This window comes from Lagenorhynchus albirostris, chromosome 8 (genome assembly GCF_949774975.1).
Source record: "Lagenorhynchus albirostris chromosome 8, mLagAlb1.1, whole genome shotgun sequence".
Taxonomy (NCBI): Eukaryota; Metazoa; Chordata; class Mammalia; order Artiodactyla; family Delphinidae; genus Lagenorhynchus; species Lagenorhynchus albirostris.
In genome coordinates, this window is record NC_083102.1 from 99742279 (window position 1) to 99755489 (window position 13211).

The 13211-nt window shown below is 36.8% G+C and overlaps 1 long non-coding RNA gene across 4 annotated transcripts in view; it reads right to left on the minus strand.

Annotated features, from left to right (window-relative positions):
• Positions 1-500: 500 nt before the first annotated feature.
• The window catches only part of LOC132524905 (uncharacterized), a 133188-nt gene continuing 120477 nt past the window's right edge, over positions 501-13211 (minus strand). For 3 of the 4 annotated variants that reach the window (XR_009542101.1, XR_009542097.1, XR_009542100.1), the window contains one exon: positions 2073-3180. This is a non-coding gene — a long non-coding RNA (uncharacterized LOC132524905). Of the gene's footprint in view, positions 728-2072; positions 3181-13211 lie in introns of those variants that run through there. The other variant, XR_009542098.1, reaches the window with a different exon arrangement.

A 13211-nucleotide genomic window follows, 5' to 3' on the forward strand; every position in this document is an offset into this window, starting at 1 on the left:
TTATTGTAATTCTCCTCAGTGACTGTGGCCAGGATTAGAGGATGAGGCTATTTTGATTTTTAGAGGTAAAGGGGAAAGATTTGACATAACAAACATTGCGTTCATCACCACTTATCTCTACTTGTAACTCATGCCATTGACAACATTAAAAGTCACATGTATTTGCAGGTTTCAGGCAAAGAATAGACCTGTTAGAAATTCCACTCCCTAAAATATATCAAGGAATTATCTGCATTGATTTGAATCCTGCCATAAATTCTCATTTTTTTTTTTTTTTTGCGGTACGCAGGCCTCTCACTGTTGTGGCCTCTCCCATTGCGGAGCACAGGCTCCGGACGCGCAGGCTCAGCGGCCATGGCTCACGGGCCTAGCCGCTCCGCGGCATGTGCGATCTTCCCGGACCGGGGCACGAACCCGCGTCCCCTGCATCGGCAGGCGGACTCTCAACCACTGCGCCACCAGGGAAGCCCACATAAATTCTCATTTTTGAGTGTGGTCAGCATAGTATAAATTGGGAAGGCTGTTTGATCCTTGCCTTTACTAACACTGGCTGATGGACATTGTCTTTGTTTCTGATAAAAGAAAAATCTTTCTGCAAACAAGATATTGTGAATATAAAAAGTGTCGCACTACAGGTGTGCTGGCCTCAATGTAAAGGTGATCAAACAGAGGAGACTGGAGACACATTAGGTCAGAAACTTGTACTTTGCTCTTCAGGGACGAACTCCTATCAGAGGAAAGAAAGAATGAAAGCCAAAGAAATTCTACATGGTGATTCCTCTTTCCTAATGCTACAAAAGTCACTCTTAAAATTTTGCTAAAATGTCATTTATAAAAGTTGACACCTCTAACTAAACAGATTTCTTTTTGCTGCATGGAACTTTCTATACTGGTCTTCAAGGTGAGACATAACAGTGTTGGAAGAAAAATGCAAGAGGTATCTCTCCAATGTCATCCTCAACAGCAGAGCACTGTCTGGTACACTGACCTCCTATCCGGTCTCTTATTTTCTAGTTTTAAATCCCTTCAGTTCTTTCTCTATGTGATCACTGAGCTGGGCTTTCTAAATGCAGAATTTACCATGTCGCTCCTCTACTTACAAACTGCTGTGAGTCTCCATTGGTCTTAAACTAAAGAGCAGCTCCTTAGTCTGTCACTCCAAATCATTCTCAGTCTAGGGCCAAACTCTATTCAGCCTCATCCTCTGACACCACCTCCACCCCACCCCTCTTCATTGCCTCCACAGTTACACATTTGAGTCTAACCTGCCTGAACACACCCCGCCTCGCCTGCCAGCTCTGAGCCTCTGCACATTTGTTCTGCTGACCTGGATTGCCCTGATCTCCCTTCCTCGGTTACAAACTGTCACTGAAGATCTATAAAGGCTCAACTCAAGTGTTACCTCTCAGCTAGGTATTCTTCCTCAAAGAAGAGTAAATTTCTCCATCTTTTAACTTCCCTTGAAATTTTGCATTTCCTACTAGTGAAGTGTGTATATCACATAGCATTATTGTCATTTGTCACTTGTTTGTACTGTGAGTTGTGTTTCCCACTGGCTCATAGTCTGTCTCCTAGAAGGAATTTTTGTTTCTTGTTCACAAGGTATAAATTTGTTTTTATATAAAAAAATTTAATAAGTTATAATGCATTTATTGAATATTACCAGACAGAGTCATTCTTCAATCATTGATCTGTCTCTGCTATACTTGGAAATCAAGCTAAGCCTTAGACTGTGTTCGGAATCTAAGTTTGTAATGATGGAGTAAGAGTTTGAGACATTAATAAATGAGATATAATATGTGATCGGAGCATGGGTGGAAGCAAAGGAGATGTTAGAAACTTGAAGTTCCCCAGGATAATGGCAGAACACAGAGTGAGAATAAACTTAAACAAATAAATGAAAGGATGGCACTGGAAAACAGTAAGATACTTCTTCCAAAAAATTAAGCATAGAATTACCATATGATCCAGCAATTCCACTTTTGGGTATATACCCCCAAAAATTGAAAGCAAAGACTCAAATCAATATTTGTACACCAATGTTTATAGCAGCATTATTCACAATAGCCAACAGGTGGAAACAACCCAAATGTCCACTGGTAAATGAATGATGAATAAAATATGATATACACATACGATGGAATATTATACAGCCTTAAAAGGAATGTAATTCAGACACATGCTACAACATTTTGCTAAGTGAAATAAGCCAGACCCCAAAGGACAACTATTATATGATTCCACTTATATGAGGTACCTAGAATAGGCAAATTCATATAGAAAGAAAGTAGAATTGTGGTTTCTGGGGACCTGGAGAGGGGTGAATAGGGAGTTACTGTTTCATGGGGTACAGAGTTCTAGTTTGGGGTGATGAAGGAATTCTGAGGATGAATAGTGGTGATGATTGTACAACAATGTGAATGTACTTAATGCCACTGAATTGTACACTTATAAATGGTTAAGATGGTAAATTTTATGTTATGTATATTTCACTTTACCATGATAAAAAATTAAGGAATACTTCTTGTATCTGGGAGCATATTCTAGAAACCTACTGTATTTAATACACTTATGCCTCTGCTAAATAGTAGTAATGTCTTAAAAAAGTTGGCTTCCTCCACTTATTTTCATTGACATGCATCTTCATTGTTTCACTTCCATCTGACTCATTAGCCCAAACAAAATTATCAACCAACATTCATGTTGAAACTACCCTTTTTCTGACAGTATGAATAATTTCTTTGCTGATTAGACAGTAATCTAGCATTTATTCATCATCTGATTTTGTTACATTGTTTTTGAGCAGTAGAAGTATAGGTTGCATTTTGCAAGAAATAGCAAGTCACACTGAAGTTATAGGTTATGGAATTAAGATAAAGAATATATATCTTTTATTATTATTTGTAAATTATGTGGGCGTCTCCTTTGGGTCAGTAAAAATTATAATAAACAGATGTACATATATACTTGCCTACAGTTTCTTTTTGGAGGGCTGGTTGTTAAATATTTTCCACACACCACTGCTTTCGGCCCTAAACAGACTTTCCTAAAAACACACACCACAATAGACACCTGTAAAAGTCTCATTTCTCTGTATGGTAGTTAAGATTACGGGCTCTGGAGTTCAGCTCTGTCATACAAGCTGGCTGACTTATCCGTTTCAAGATTCCATTTTCTCATCTGCAAAACAAATAATAAATACCTAGTTCATATAGTTATTAAGAGAACTAAATGTAAATATTTATGTGTTTATGTAATATATGTAAAATTCATAAGACTATGCCTGACACATAGGGTGTTCTTACCAGATGCTAATTATTATTATAATTCTGTTCCAATAGTTTGGGTTTTATACTTGTTTGGAAGTTATCACAAAATAATTTTATCATAATATATATATATTGGTGTACTGCTGAGGAAATCACTCAACCTGATTTTGAATTTCTGTATTAGAGTTTTCTAAATTTTTTGATCATACAATACATTATTAAAAGGAATTTTAGGGGCTTCCCTGGTGGCGCAGTGGGTTGAGAGTCCGCCTGCCGATGCAGGGGACACGGGTTCGTGCCCCGGTCCAGGAAGATCCCACATGCCGCGGAGCGGCTGGGCCCGTGAGCCATGGCCGCTGAGCCTGTGCGTCCGGAGCCTGTGCTCTGCAACGGGAGAGGCCACAACAGTGAGAGGCCTGCGTACAGCAAAGAAAAAAAAAAAAAAAGGAATTTGAAGAGAATCCCATTATGTGACTACTTATTTATAAATTACATGCATATTCTACTGAAATACATACATTATAAACAAATAAAATAGAAGTTAAAAAAGAAAGGTGAATTATATTTTAAATTATTTAAAAGTTTTATATTTCCTAACAATAAATAGCAACCTGTTAGCTTTTACCCCTGTTGCAGGTAGTATTTTCCCAAAGCAGCCATACCAATGCATCCCATCCCATGCATTCTTCTCCAGTTGTACTGTTGACACTCCTTCCAGAAGAAATTTTGTCTGTGTTACCCCCTTTTTTTTTTTTTTTCCGGTACGCGGGCCTCTCACTGTTGTGGCCCCTCCCGTTGCGGAGCATAGGCTCCGGACGCGCAGGCTCAGCGGCCATGGCTCACGGGCCCAGCCGCTCCGCGGCATGTGGGATCCTCCCGGACCGGGGCACGAACCCGTGTCCCCTACATCGGCAGGTGGACTCCCAAACACTGCACCACCAGGGAAGCCCTGTTACCTCCTATTGAATCTGGTGGGCCTCTGACTACTGCATGGCTTCCAAGGCTAGATCGTAAAAGGTCATAGAGCTGCCACCTGACTCTCTCAGGACACGTCTTAGAAGCCCTCAGTTGACATTTAAAAGGTCAGCTACGCTGAAACATACTGAAGCATACATGGACAGGCCACAAATATACACAAGATATAGAGAGATACCCCCAAAGCCCCAGCTATTCTAGCCTCCAACATCACCCATCAGAAATATGAATGGGTAAGCCCTTAGATTATTCCAATTCCCAAGCTTTGAGGAACCGTAGCTGACATGGAGTAATGCAAAAATGAACCCCTATGGAGCCCTGTCAAAATGCAGATTCATAAGCAGGATGAACGTTGTTATTAGACACTTAGTTTTGTTGTGATTTTTCAATGTACCAATAGATAACTAATACATAAATAATAATACATAAAAATAAAACTATTATTGCATATATATGTTTTTTATTGAGCACAATGTATATGCTTCACTAATTTTGAAGCTCTTGACTTAAAATCATATGATATTAGGAGACAATTTCCAGAATGGTGGCATGAGGACCTCCATGGACCCCCTCCCCAGTGAAATAACCTAGCTGGTAAAAATTAGAAAAGAAACTCAACCATTTTAAATCTCTGGAAGCACACACAGAAAGGAAGAAGCATTTGTTTAAGAATATCTACTTGGTAAGAACAGTAGAAGTCTGTGGCATTGGAGCCGTGACTCACTCTTTCTTTCCTCACTCTAGCTCAGCAAAGTGGAAGCTTCACTCTGCAGAGCTGTAGCCAAGAACATAGTGCTCCCTTTTCCATCAGCTCCCAGTCAAGGGCTGTGGTGCCTCAACTTGAGGGGCAGGCCACCAGCTCAGTGTTGCAGAGGCTGTATTTGAAGCAAGAGCAGTGAGAGGTCTGGGGATCCCTTCCTCCACCTAACCGCTACTCACAGGACAGAAACTACCCAGGCATGGCAGACCAAGAATACTGGGACCCCAGTTGCCTTCACCTCAGCATATAGGCCAGAGTCTGTATCCCAGGGGAGGAAAGCAGAGAAGTCCAGAGGCAGGTGCCCCAGCCCAGTGACCTGTTTGTGAAGCAGAGTATCACTCTGAGAGAAGTGGGCCACTGAGCTGGTCCCCACCTCCAGAGCAGTGACACAGAGGTTTTGCCCAACAGGATATGTAGGTCATAAGAACACAGAGCTTTAAAGCTCTACCCAAGGGAACTATTTAGAACAGAGTGTGGAGAAATTCAAGCCTAAGGGTGCTCTGGAAAACAATGGAGGTAAGCAGTGATGATAAGCAATTAAAAGGAGGCTGGAAGCTTCATGAGAGCAACAGGCTACAGTGTAAACAAGCTAGAAGTTTATCAGAGAAAGCCAGGGAAAGAGACAGTGAAAAAGAGCCCTCCTGTGGTCAGAACAAACCTCAACAAGTGGGCTCAAGGATTTGGGTCAGAATAGGTAGCATTTTATGCCCAAAAGCTTATTGAAAACAGTCAGCCAGCAATTAATGGAGACTGAGAGCTGGATGTGATACCAAGGTAGGCAGACAGTTTAACATAATCACAGGGAAGGAGAAAGTCAAATGGAACCCTGCTAAATCCACTACAATTGCAGAGTAACTGCACATGCTCCAGGCTGCACCTTCTGAGGAGTGGCATCAGAAGTTGTACACTGCAGGGAATTATACGTCATTACATAGTTCAGCAGTCACTAAACAAACAAACAAACGAAAAGCATTAACAAAGCAACAAGAAGCCTTGCAAAAAGTATGGGAGCAGGGTGGGAGGGATCAGCATCCATTGTTGCTAAAATAGTGTGTTCAAAATGACCAGCTTTAAACAAAAAATTACAAGATTTCCAAATAAAAAGGAAAATGTGTTCCATACACAAGAAAAAAAGCTGGCAACAGAAACTGCCTTTGAGAGTGTACGGATTTCAAACTTAAAAGAGAAAGACTTCAAAGAAGCAGTTAAGACTTCAAAGAACTAAAATAAACAGTGCTTAAAGCAATAAAGGAAGTTATAATATGACTCATCAAATAAAGAATAACAATTAAGAGAGATAAATTATGAAAAGAACCAAATGGAAAATATGAACTTGAAAAATACAATAACTAAAATAAAAATTTTACTAAAAGGGCTCAGCGTAGACTTGAGCTGGCAGAACAAAGAATCACTGAATTTAAAGTGAGAGGGATCATGCAATCTGAACAACAACAAAATAATTAAAAAAAAGATGTACAGAGCTTTAGAGAAAGTGGGATACCATAAACTACAACAACATATGTGTAATGGGATTAAAGAGTTAGAGGAAAGATAGAAAGGAATAGAAAAATGTTTTTAAAAATAATGGCTGAAAACTCAAAATTTGATGAAAAACACGTATCTAAAATTCATCCAACTGCAAGTAGTATAAACCCAATGAGATTCACATGCAGACACATCACAGTGTAAGACAAACTCTTGAAAGCAACAACCTTCATGTTTTCAGGAACTCCAGTAAAATGAACAGCTGACTGATCACTAGAAACAATGGAGGCCAGAAGGCAATGGCACAACGTATTCAAATTCCTAAAAGAAAACTGTCAAAAGAGAATCTTATCTCCACCAAAACCATATTTCAAAAATGAGGGTAAAATAAAAACATTTCAAGATACACAAAATTTTAGAAAATTTATTGTTAGCAGACCTGCTGTGTAAGAAATACTAAAATAAGGTTTTCAGACCTAGAGCAAGTGACTCCACACAGTAACTTAAATTTATACAAAGAAATAAACAGTACCAGTAAAGATAATTATGTAATTGTGAAAGGCAGTATAAATTCATAGTTTATCACTTAATTTATATAACTATCAACTGTATAAAACAGTATACACATATATGTATTGTTAGGATTGTAACATATAGAAATGTAATATATTTGACAATACCAGCATGAAAGAGGTGAATGGGAGCAAAGCTATATTGGAGTAAGGAAATGACAGCAGAGAACAATTCAAATCTACAAGAACAAGAAGAGAACCAGAAATTGCAAAAAGGAAGGTTAATAGAACAAACAGTAGAAATATATATTTTCTTTCCTTTATTGTCAACTTTAAAAATAACATAAAGTTATATAAGTTAATAATTATAACAATGTATTGCAAATTTTATAGCATATATAGAGGTCTTAAAAAAAGGGGAAGAGGAAAAAGAGGAAAACTGAAATACCATTTCTATATCTCACTGGAATTATTTAATATAAATCTGAAGTACATTCTGACAACTTAATATATATATATGGTAAGCCCAAAATACATAAAGTAACAAAAAATATTATAAAAGGAATTAAATTTACACAATTTATTAAAGGAATTAAAAGTTACACTAAAAAACACTTGCTTGATGCAAAAGAAAACAGTAAATGAGGAAGAGTGGAACAAAAATGACAAGATACATATAGAAAATAAAATGTGAAATGTCAGACATATTTCTAACTATATCAATATTAACATTAAGTGTGAATAGATTAAACCTCCAATCAAAAGGCAGAGATTGGCAGTGTGGATAAAGAAACAAGATCCAATTTTATGACGTCTACAGGAAACACCTTTTAAATTCAAAGATTCAATTTGGTTGAAAGTAAAAGGATGAAAAAATTATGTAAGCAACAAACATAAGAAAGCTGGAGTGGTTATACAAATATGAGAAAAATGTACTTGAAAACAAAAAATATTACTAGACATAGAGACATTTTATACATATTAAAATTCTATAAATTTTATAAAAGGACCAATCCAACAGAAAGATATAACAATTATAAACATACATGCACCTAACAATAGAGTAACAAAATAAAGCAAAATTGATAACAGAATTGATAAAAGAAATAAACAATTCAATAATAATAGTTGAGGACTTTAATACTCCATTTTTAATAATGGATAAAACAACTAGACAGAAGAACAGGAAACAGAAGACCTCAAGTCTAGTCTACAGACCAAACTGTAGAACATCTGTAGAACACACACTCAACAACAGTAGAACACACATTTTTCTCAAAGTATACATGGAATGAACTCCAGGATATACTAATGTGCTAGGCCATAAAACAAGCCCCAGTAGAATTAAAAGGACTGAAGTAAAACAAAATATATTTTCTGACTGCAATAAAATAAAATTCAAAATAAAAAACATAAATTTGGAAAATTAACAAATATGTGGATATCAAGCAACACACAGCTAAATATCTGAAGAGGAGATCACAAAGGAGATTTAAAAATACTTTGTGATGATTGAAAATGAAGACACAAAATACCAAAACTATGGAATGCAGCTAAAACAGTGCTTAGGGCAAAATTTATGGCTGTAAATGTCTATATCAACAAGATCTCAATTCAAAAACCTAATATTCCACCTTAAGACACTGGCAAAAGGAGAGTGATCTAAAGCCAATGCAAACACAAAGAAAAAAAATAGCAAAGATAAAGTTGAAATTTATTATTTAGGATATAGAAAACAATAGAGAAATAAAAAAAAAAAGAAATTGGTTTCTGGAAAAGATCAACACTAATAACAAACCTTTAGCTAGACTGACCAAGAAAAAAAGGGAGAAGGCTCAAGTTACTAACATCAAGGATGAGAGAGAATATTACTATCAACTTTATAGAAGCAAAACAGAGTGTAAGGAAATATTATGAACAACTGTGGTAGTTTCTGACTTAAAGTCTGACATAAATATAGCTACCTTTGCTCACTTTTTTAGTTTCCATCTGCATGGACCATCTTTTTCCATACCTTCAGTTTCAATCTGTGTGAGTCCTTAAAGCTGAAGTTGAGTCTCTTGTGGGCAGCATATAGTTGGATCTTTTTTTTTAAATCCAATCAGCCACCCTGTGTCTTTTGCTCAGATAATTTAATATATAATTTATGTTTAAAGTAATTATTTATAGTTATGGACTTACCATTGCCGATTTGTGAATTGTTTTCTGGCTATTTTGTAACTTCTTTCTTCCTCTCTTTCTTTCTTCCTTTGTGATTTGATGATTTTCTGTAGTGGTATGCTTTCATTCCTTTCTCTTTATTTTTGTGTACTTTCTATAGGTTTTTGCTTTGTGGTTACCATGAGGCTTATAAAAAACAACTTATAGTTACATCTTATAGTTACAACAGCCAACAAATTAACTGCATGCAAAACTATAAAAAATCCCACAGTTTATGTTTTTGATGTCACAATTTACATTTTAATATGGTGTAAACATTAATACATTATTATAGCTAAAATTATTTTTAACACTTTAAAAAACTTTTATATTAGATTTTTAAGTTATTTTCACACAATTACTGTATCAGAGTACTCTGAATTTGACAATATGCTTTCCTTACAGGAAAAGTGAGTTTTATATTTTCACGTTGCTAATTAGTGTCCTTTTGTTTCAGCTTGAAGAGCTCCCTTTAGCATTTCTTGTAAGGTAGGTCTAGAGGTGATGAACTGCCTCAACTTTTTTTTGGTCAGGGAACTTCTTTATCTCTTCTTCTTTTCTACAGGAAATCTTTGATGCATAATTTTAAATGACTTGCCTTTGAGTTCATGAATTCTTTCTTCTACTTGATCAAATCTGTTTTGACACTCTTTACTGGTGAATTTGCACTTCACTATGTTCTTCAACTCTTCTCTTAGGTTCTTTTATAATAGTTTCTGTCTCTTTATTGAACTTCTCATTCTGTTCATGTGTTTTTCCTGATTGTGATGAGTTGTCTGTGTTCTCTTGTAGCTCGCGGAGCTTCCTTAAAACAATAATTTGGAATCTTTGCTGGACCATTCACACATCTCCATTTCTTTGGGGCTGGTTATTGAAATAATACTGTCTTCCTTTGATTCACAGTACCAAAGGATTTTTCATGTTTTTTGATGTCTTGAGTCTTGTCTTTCTGTCCTCACATTTGAAGATGCAGTCACCTCCTCCACTCTTTACTGACTAGCTTTGGGAAGGAAATGCCTTCACCAGTCAGCCTGGTTAGGGATTCTGAGGGTCTCTCAGACCTTCTCTATGGATTCATCTACTCCACACCTCTTGTTCCCCTCTGAGGAAGAATTCTTAAGAGCCTTCTTTTGATCCTGCAAAGCCAGACTTGGTGCTTCCTGTTGGTTTTCCTTAAGGTAGTGTCCGGTATGTGGGCCTTCATCTAGTCCTGCTATCTGTGTGAAATATTTGCACTCACTGTCTGCACAGGTGCTTTTGGGGACTCAGCCAGAGGAAAAAGGGAGTGAGGCATGTGGAGTGTTTGGGCGCCCTGGGCCATTTGGGGATCAATAAGAGAGGCATCACAGGTGGATCATGGCAGTCTTCCTGATGGAGATTGCAGAGCAGTTGGTAGGATATGGGCCTCTCTTTCCTACTCCCAGCCTGTCTCAACCTCTCAGCTGTGCTGATCACCTCAGTAATCTGGGAGAGACAATAAAGAAGTGGGCCTCTTGAACAGCACTTCACATGTCTGGGGTAGCTGTGTGCTCACTCACTATGCTCTCACTTTCCCACATGGGAGACACTGTGGGCCAAGGGGGGCTCTCTTGGCACTAAACTGTGCCTTCTCTGGAGAGAAATTACATGGTTAAAGTGAAACTATCTTTTTTCTTTCTTCAGTGCATCTATTCTAGGATTTCTTCTCTGATGATGAATTCTAGGATTTCTTCTCTGATGATGAATTTCTCTGCCAAAATCCTGGAGTCCCACAAAAGTGCTCCTGTCCGTGGGTAGTTGTCAAATGTGACACTTCTATGGGGGGATGATGGTAGAAAACTCCTATTCCATCATCTTGTTACACCACTCACAACATCTCTTTGAACTTTCTAGTGGTTGCTCTAGAGTTTAAATGTACATTTTTAACTCATCACAGTCAACTGGAAATTATAAGTTCACATATAGTGTTAAAACCTTACAACCATAAGGTTTATTCTCTTGCATTTTTTGTGCTATATTTGTCATAGATTTTAATTCTCTCTATATAATAAACCCCAGAATACATTATTGTTTTTTGCTTTAGGAAGTCAATTATCTTTTAAAGTAATTTAAAATAAGGAATAATATACTTTATATTTACCCTTGTATTTACCATTTATATTTATAGCACTTTTCATTCATTTCTGTACTTTGGTGTTTTGATTTATTGTCATCCTTATTTGGCCTAAAGAACTTCCTTTATCTTCAGTTTATGTTGTTTTTCTGAAAAACTTTTCAGTTGGCCTTTATTTTTGAAGTATATTTTCACTGAGTATAGAATTCTGGATGGAGTTTTTAAAAATATTAATACTTTAAAGATGTCAATCTTTGGGTGGGAGCAGAGATGAATAGGCAAAGCACAGAGGATTTTTAGGGCAGTAAAAGTTTTCTGTATGATATTTTAATAATTGGTATATATCATTATACATTTGTCTAAACTCATTGAATATACAATATCAAGAGTGAAGCTCTAGGTAAGCCATGGGCTTTGGATGATTATGGTATGTCAGTGTAGGTCCATTCTTGTTTTTAAAAAATGTACCATTCTGCTGAGTGATATTGATGATTGGGGAGGTTACACATGTTTGGGATGGTGGGGTATATGGGAAATCTCTGTACCTTCCTCTTGATTTTATTGTAAACCTAAATCTGCTTTAAAAAAATTAAGTCTAAAAAATTAGTAGACCATTTGTTGAAAATCTTGCATGCTTCTTAAAACAAAGAAAGCACTTCAAGAAAATTGTCAGTCCATTGTCTTCCAGGTTGCATATTTTGGGGAAGTCTGTTGTCATCCTTGTGTTTGTTTTCCTGTGTGTCATGTGTCTTCTCCTTCCTCTGATGCTTTCAAGATTTACTCTTTATCTTTGTTTTTCAGCAATTTGACTGTAGTGTGTGTGTTGTGTGTGTGTGTGTGTGTGTGTGTATCCTAATTGGTGTTTGAGTTTCTTAGATTTATATGTTTTCTTTTCTTTAATTAATTTTGGAAAATTCTTGGCCATTATTTCCTAAAGTATCTTTTTTGTCATGTTTTCTCTTTCTTCTTCTTCTTTGGAGACATCAATTTCATGTATGTTAGACAGTTTGATATTGTCTCACAGCTCCTGGATACTCTATTTTTTTCACCCTTTTTTCTCTTTGTGTTTTGGTTTGGATAATTTCTATTGACCTAGTGTGTTCACCGATTCTTTCTTCAGCTGTGTCCTGTCTGCTGATAAACCCACTTAAGGAATTCTTCATTTCTGATATTGTGTGTGTGTGCATTTTTCTACCATCTACATTTGAACCTTTTTATAGTTTATATTTATCTGGTAAAATTCCCCTTATTTTCTCTGTGTTTTTGTCTTTTCTGTTAGATCTTTTAGCACATAAGTCATAGTTATTTGAAATATCCATCTGATAGTTTCAGTATCTGGATCTTTTGTGGTTCTGACTTTGTTGCTTCCTTTTTCTCTTAAGGTTGATCTTATTTGTGTTTGTTCTGCTTCATAATTTTTGAGTGGATTCTGAACATTGTGTGTAGAACAGTAAACACAAAAGTAAATAGTATTTACTCCCCAAATGGGTATACCTATTTTTAGGCCATTGAAACCATACATCTATGTTATTTCATTTTAATAAAAGATGCCAAGCTAACCTAATGAGGGAAAGGGGTAGTATTAAAATAAAGGTACTGGAATAATTGGATATAATATAATAATTGGATATATCCAAAAAAAAAAAAGAGTGACAGAGTGTAAGAAAGAAAGAGAAAGAAAACAGAAGGAAAGTAAAGAAAAATCAACTCAACACTTACCTTTCCCTATGTAAAAAAAAATTAACACAAAAATGTATCATAGGGGCTTCCCTGGTGGCGCAGTCTGCCTGCCGATGCAGGGGACACGGGTTCGTGCCCCGGTCCGGGAAGATCCCACATGCCGCGGAGTGGCTGGGCCCGTGAGCCATGGCCATTGAGCCTGCGTGTCCGGAGCCTGTGCTCCGTGATGGGAGAGGCCA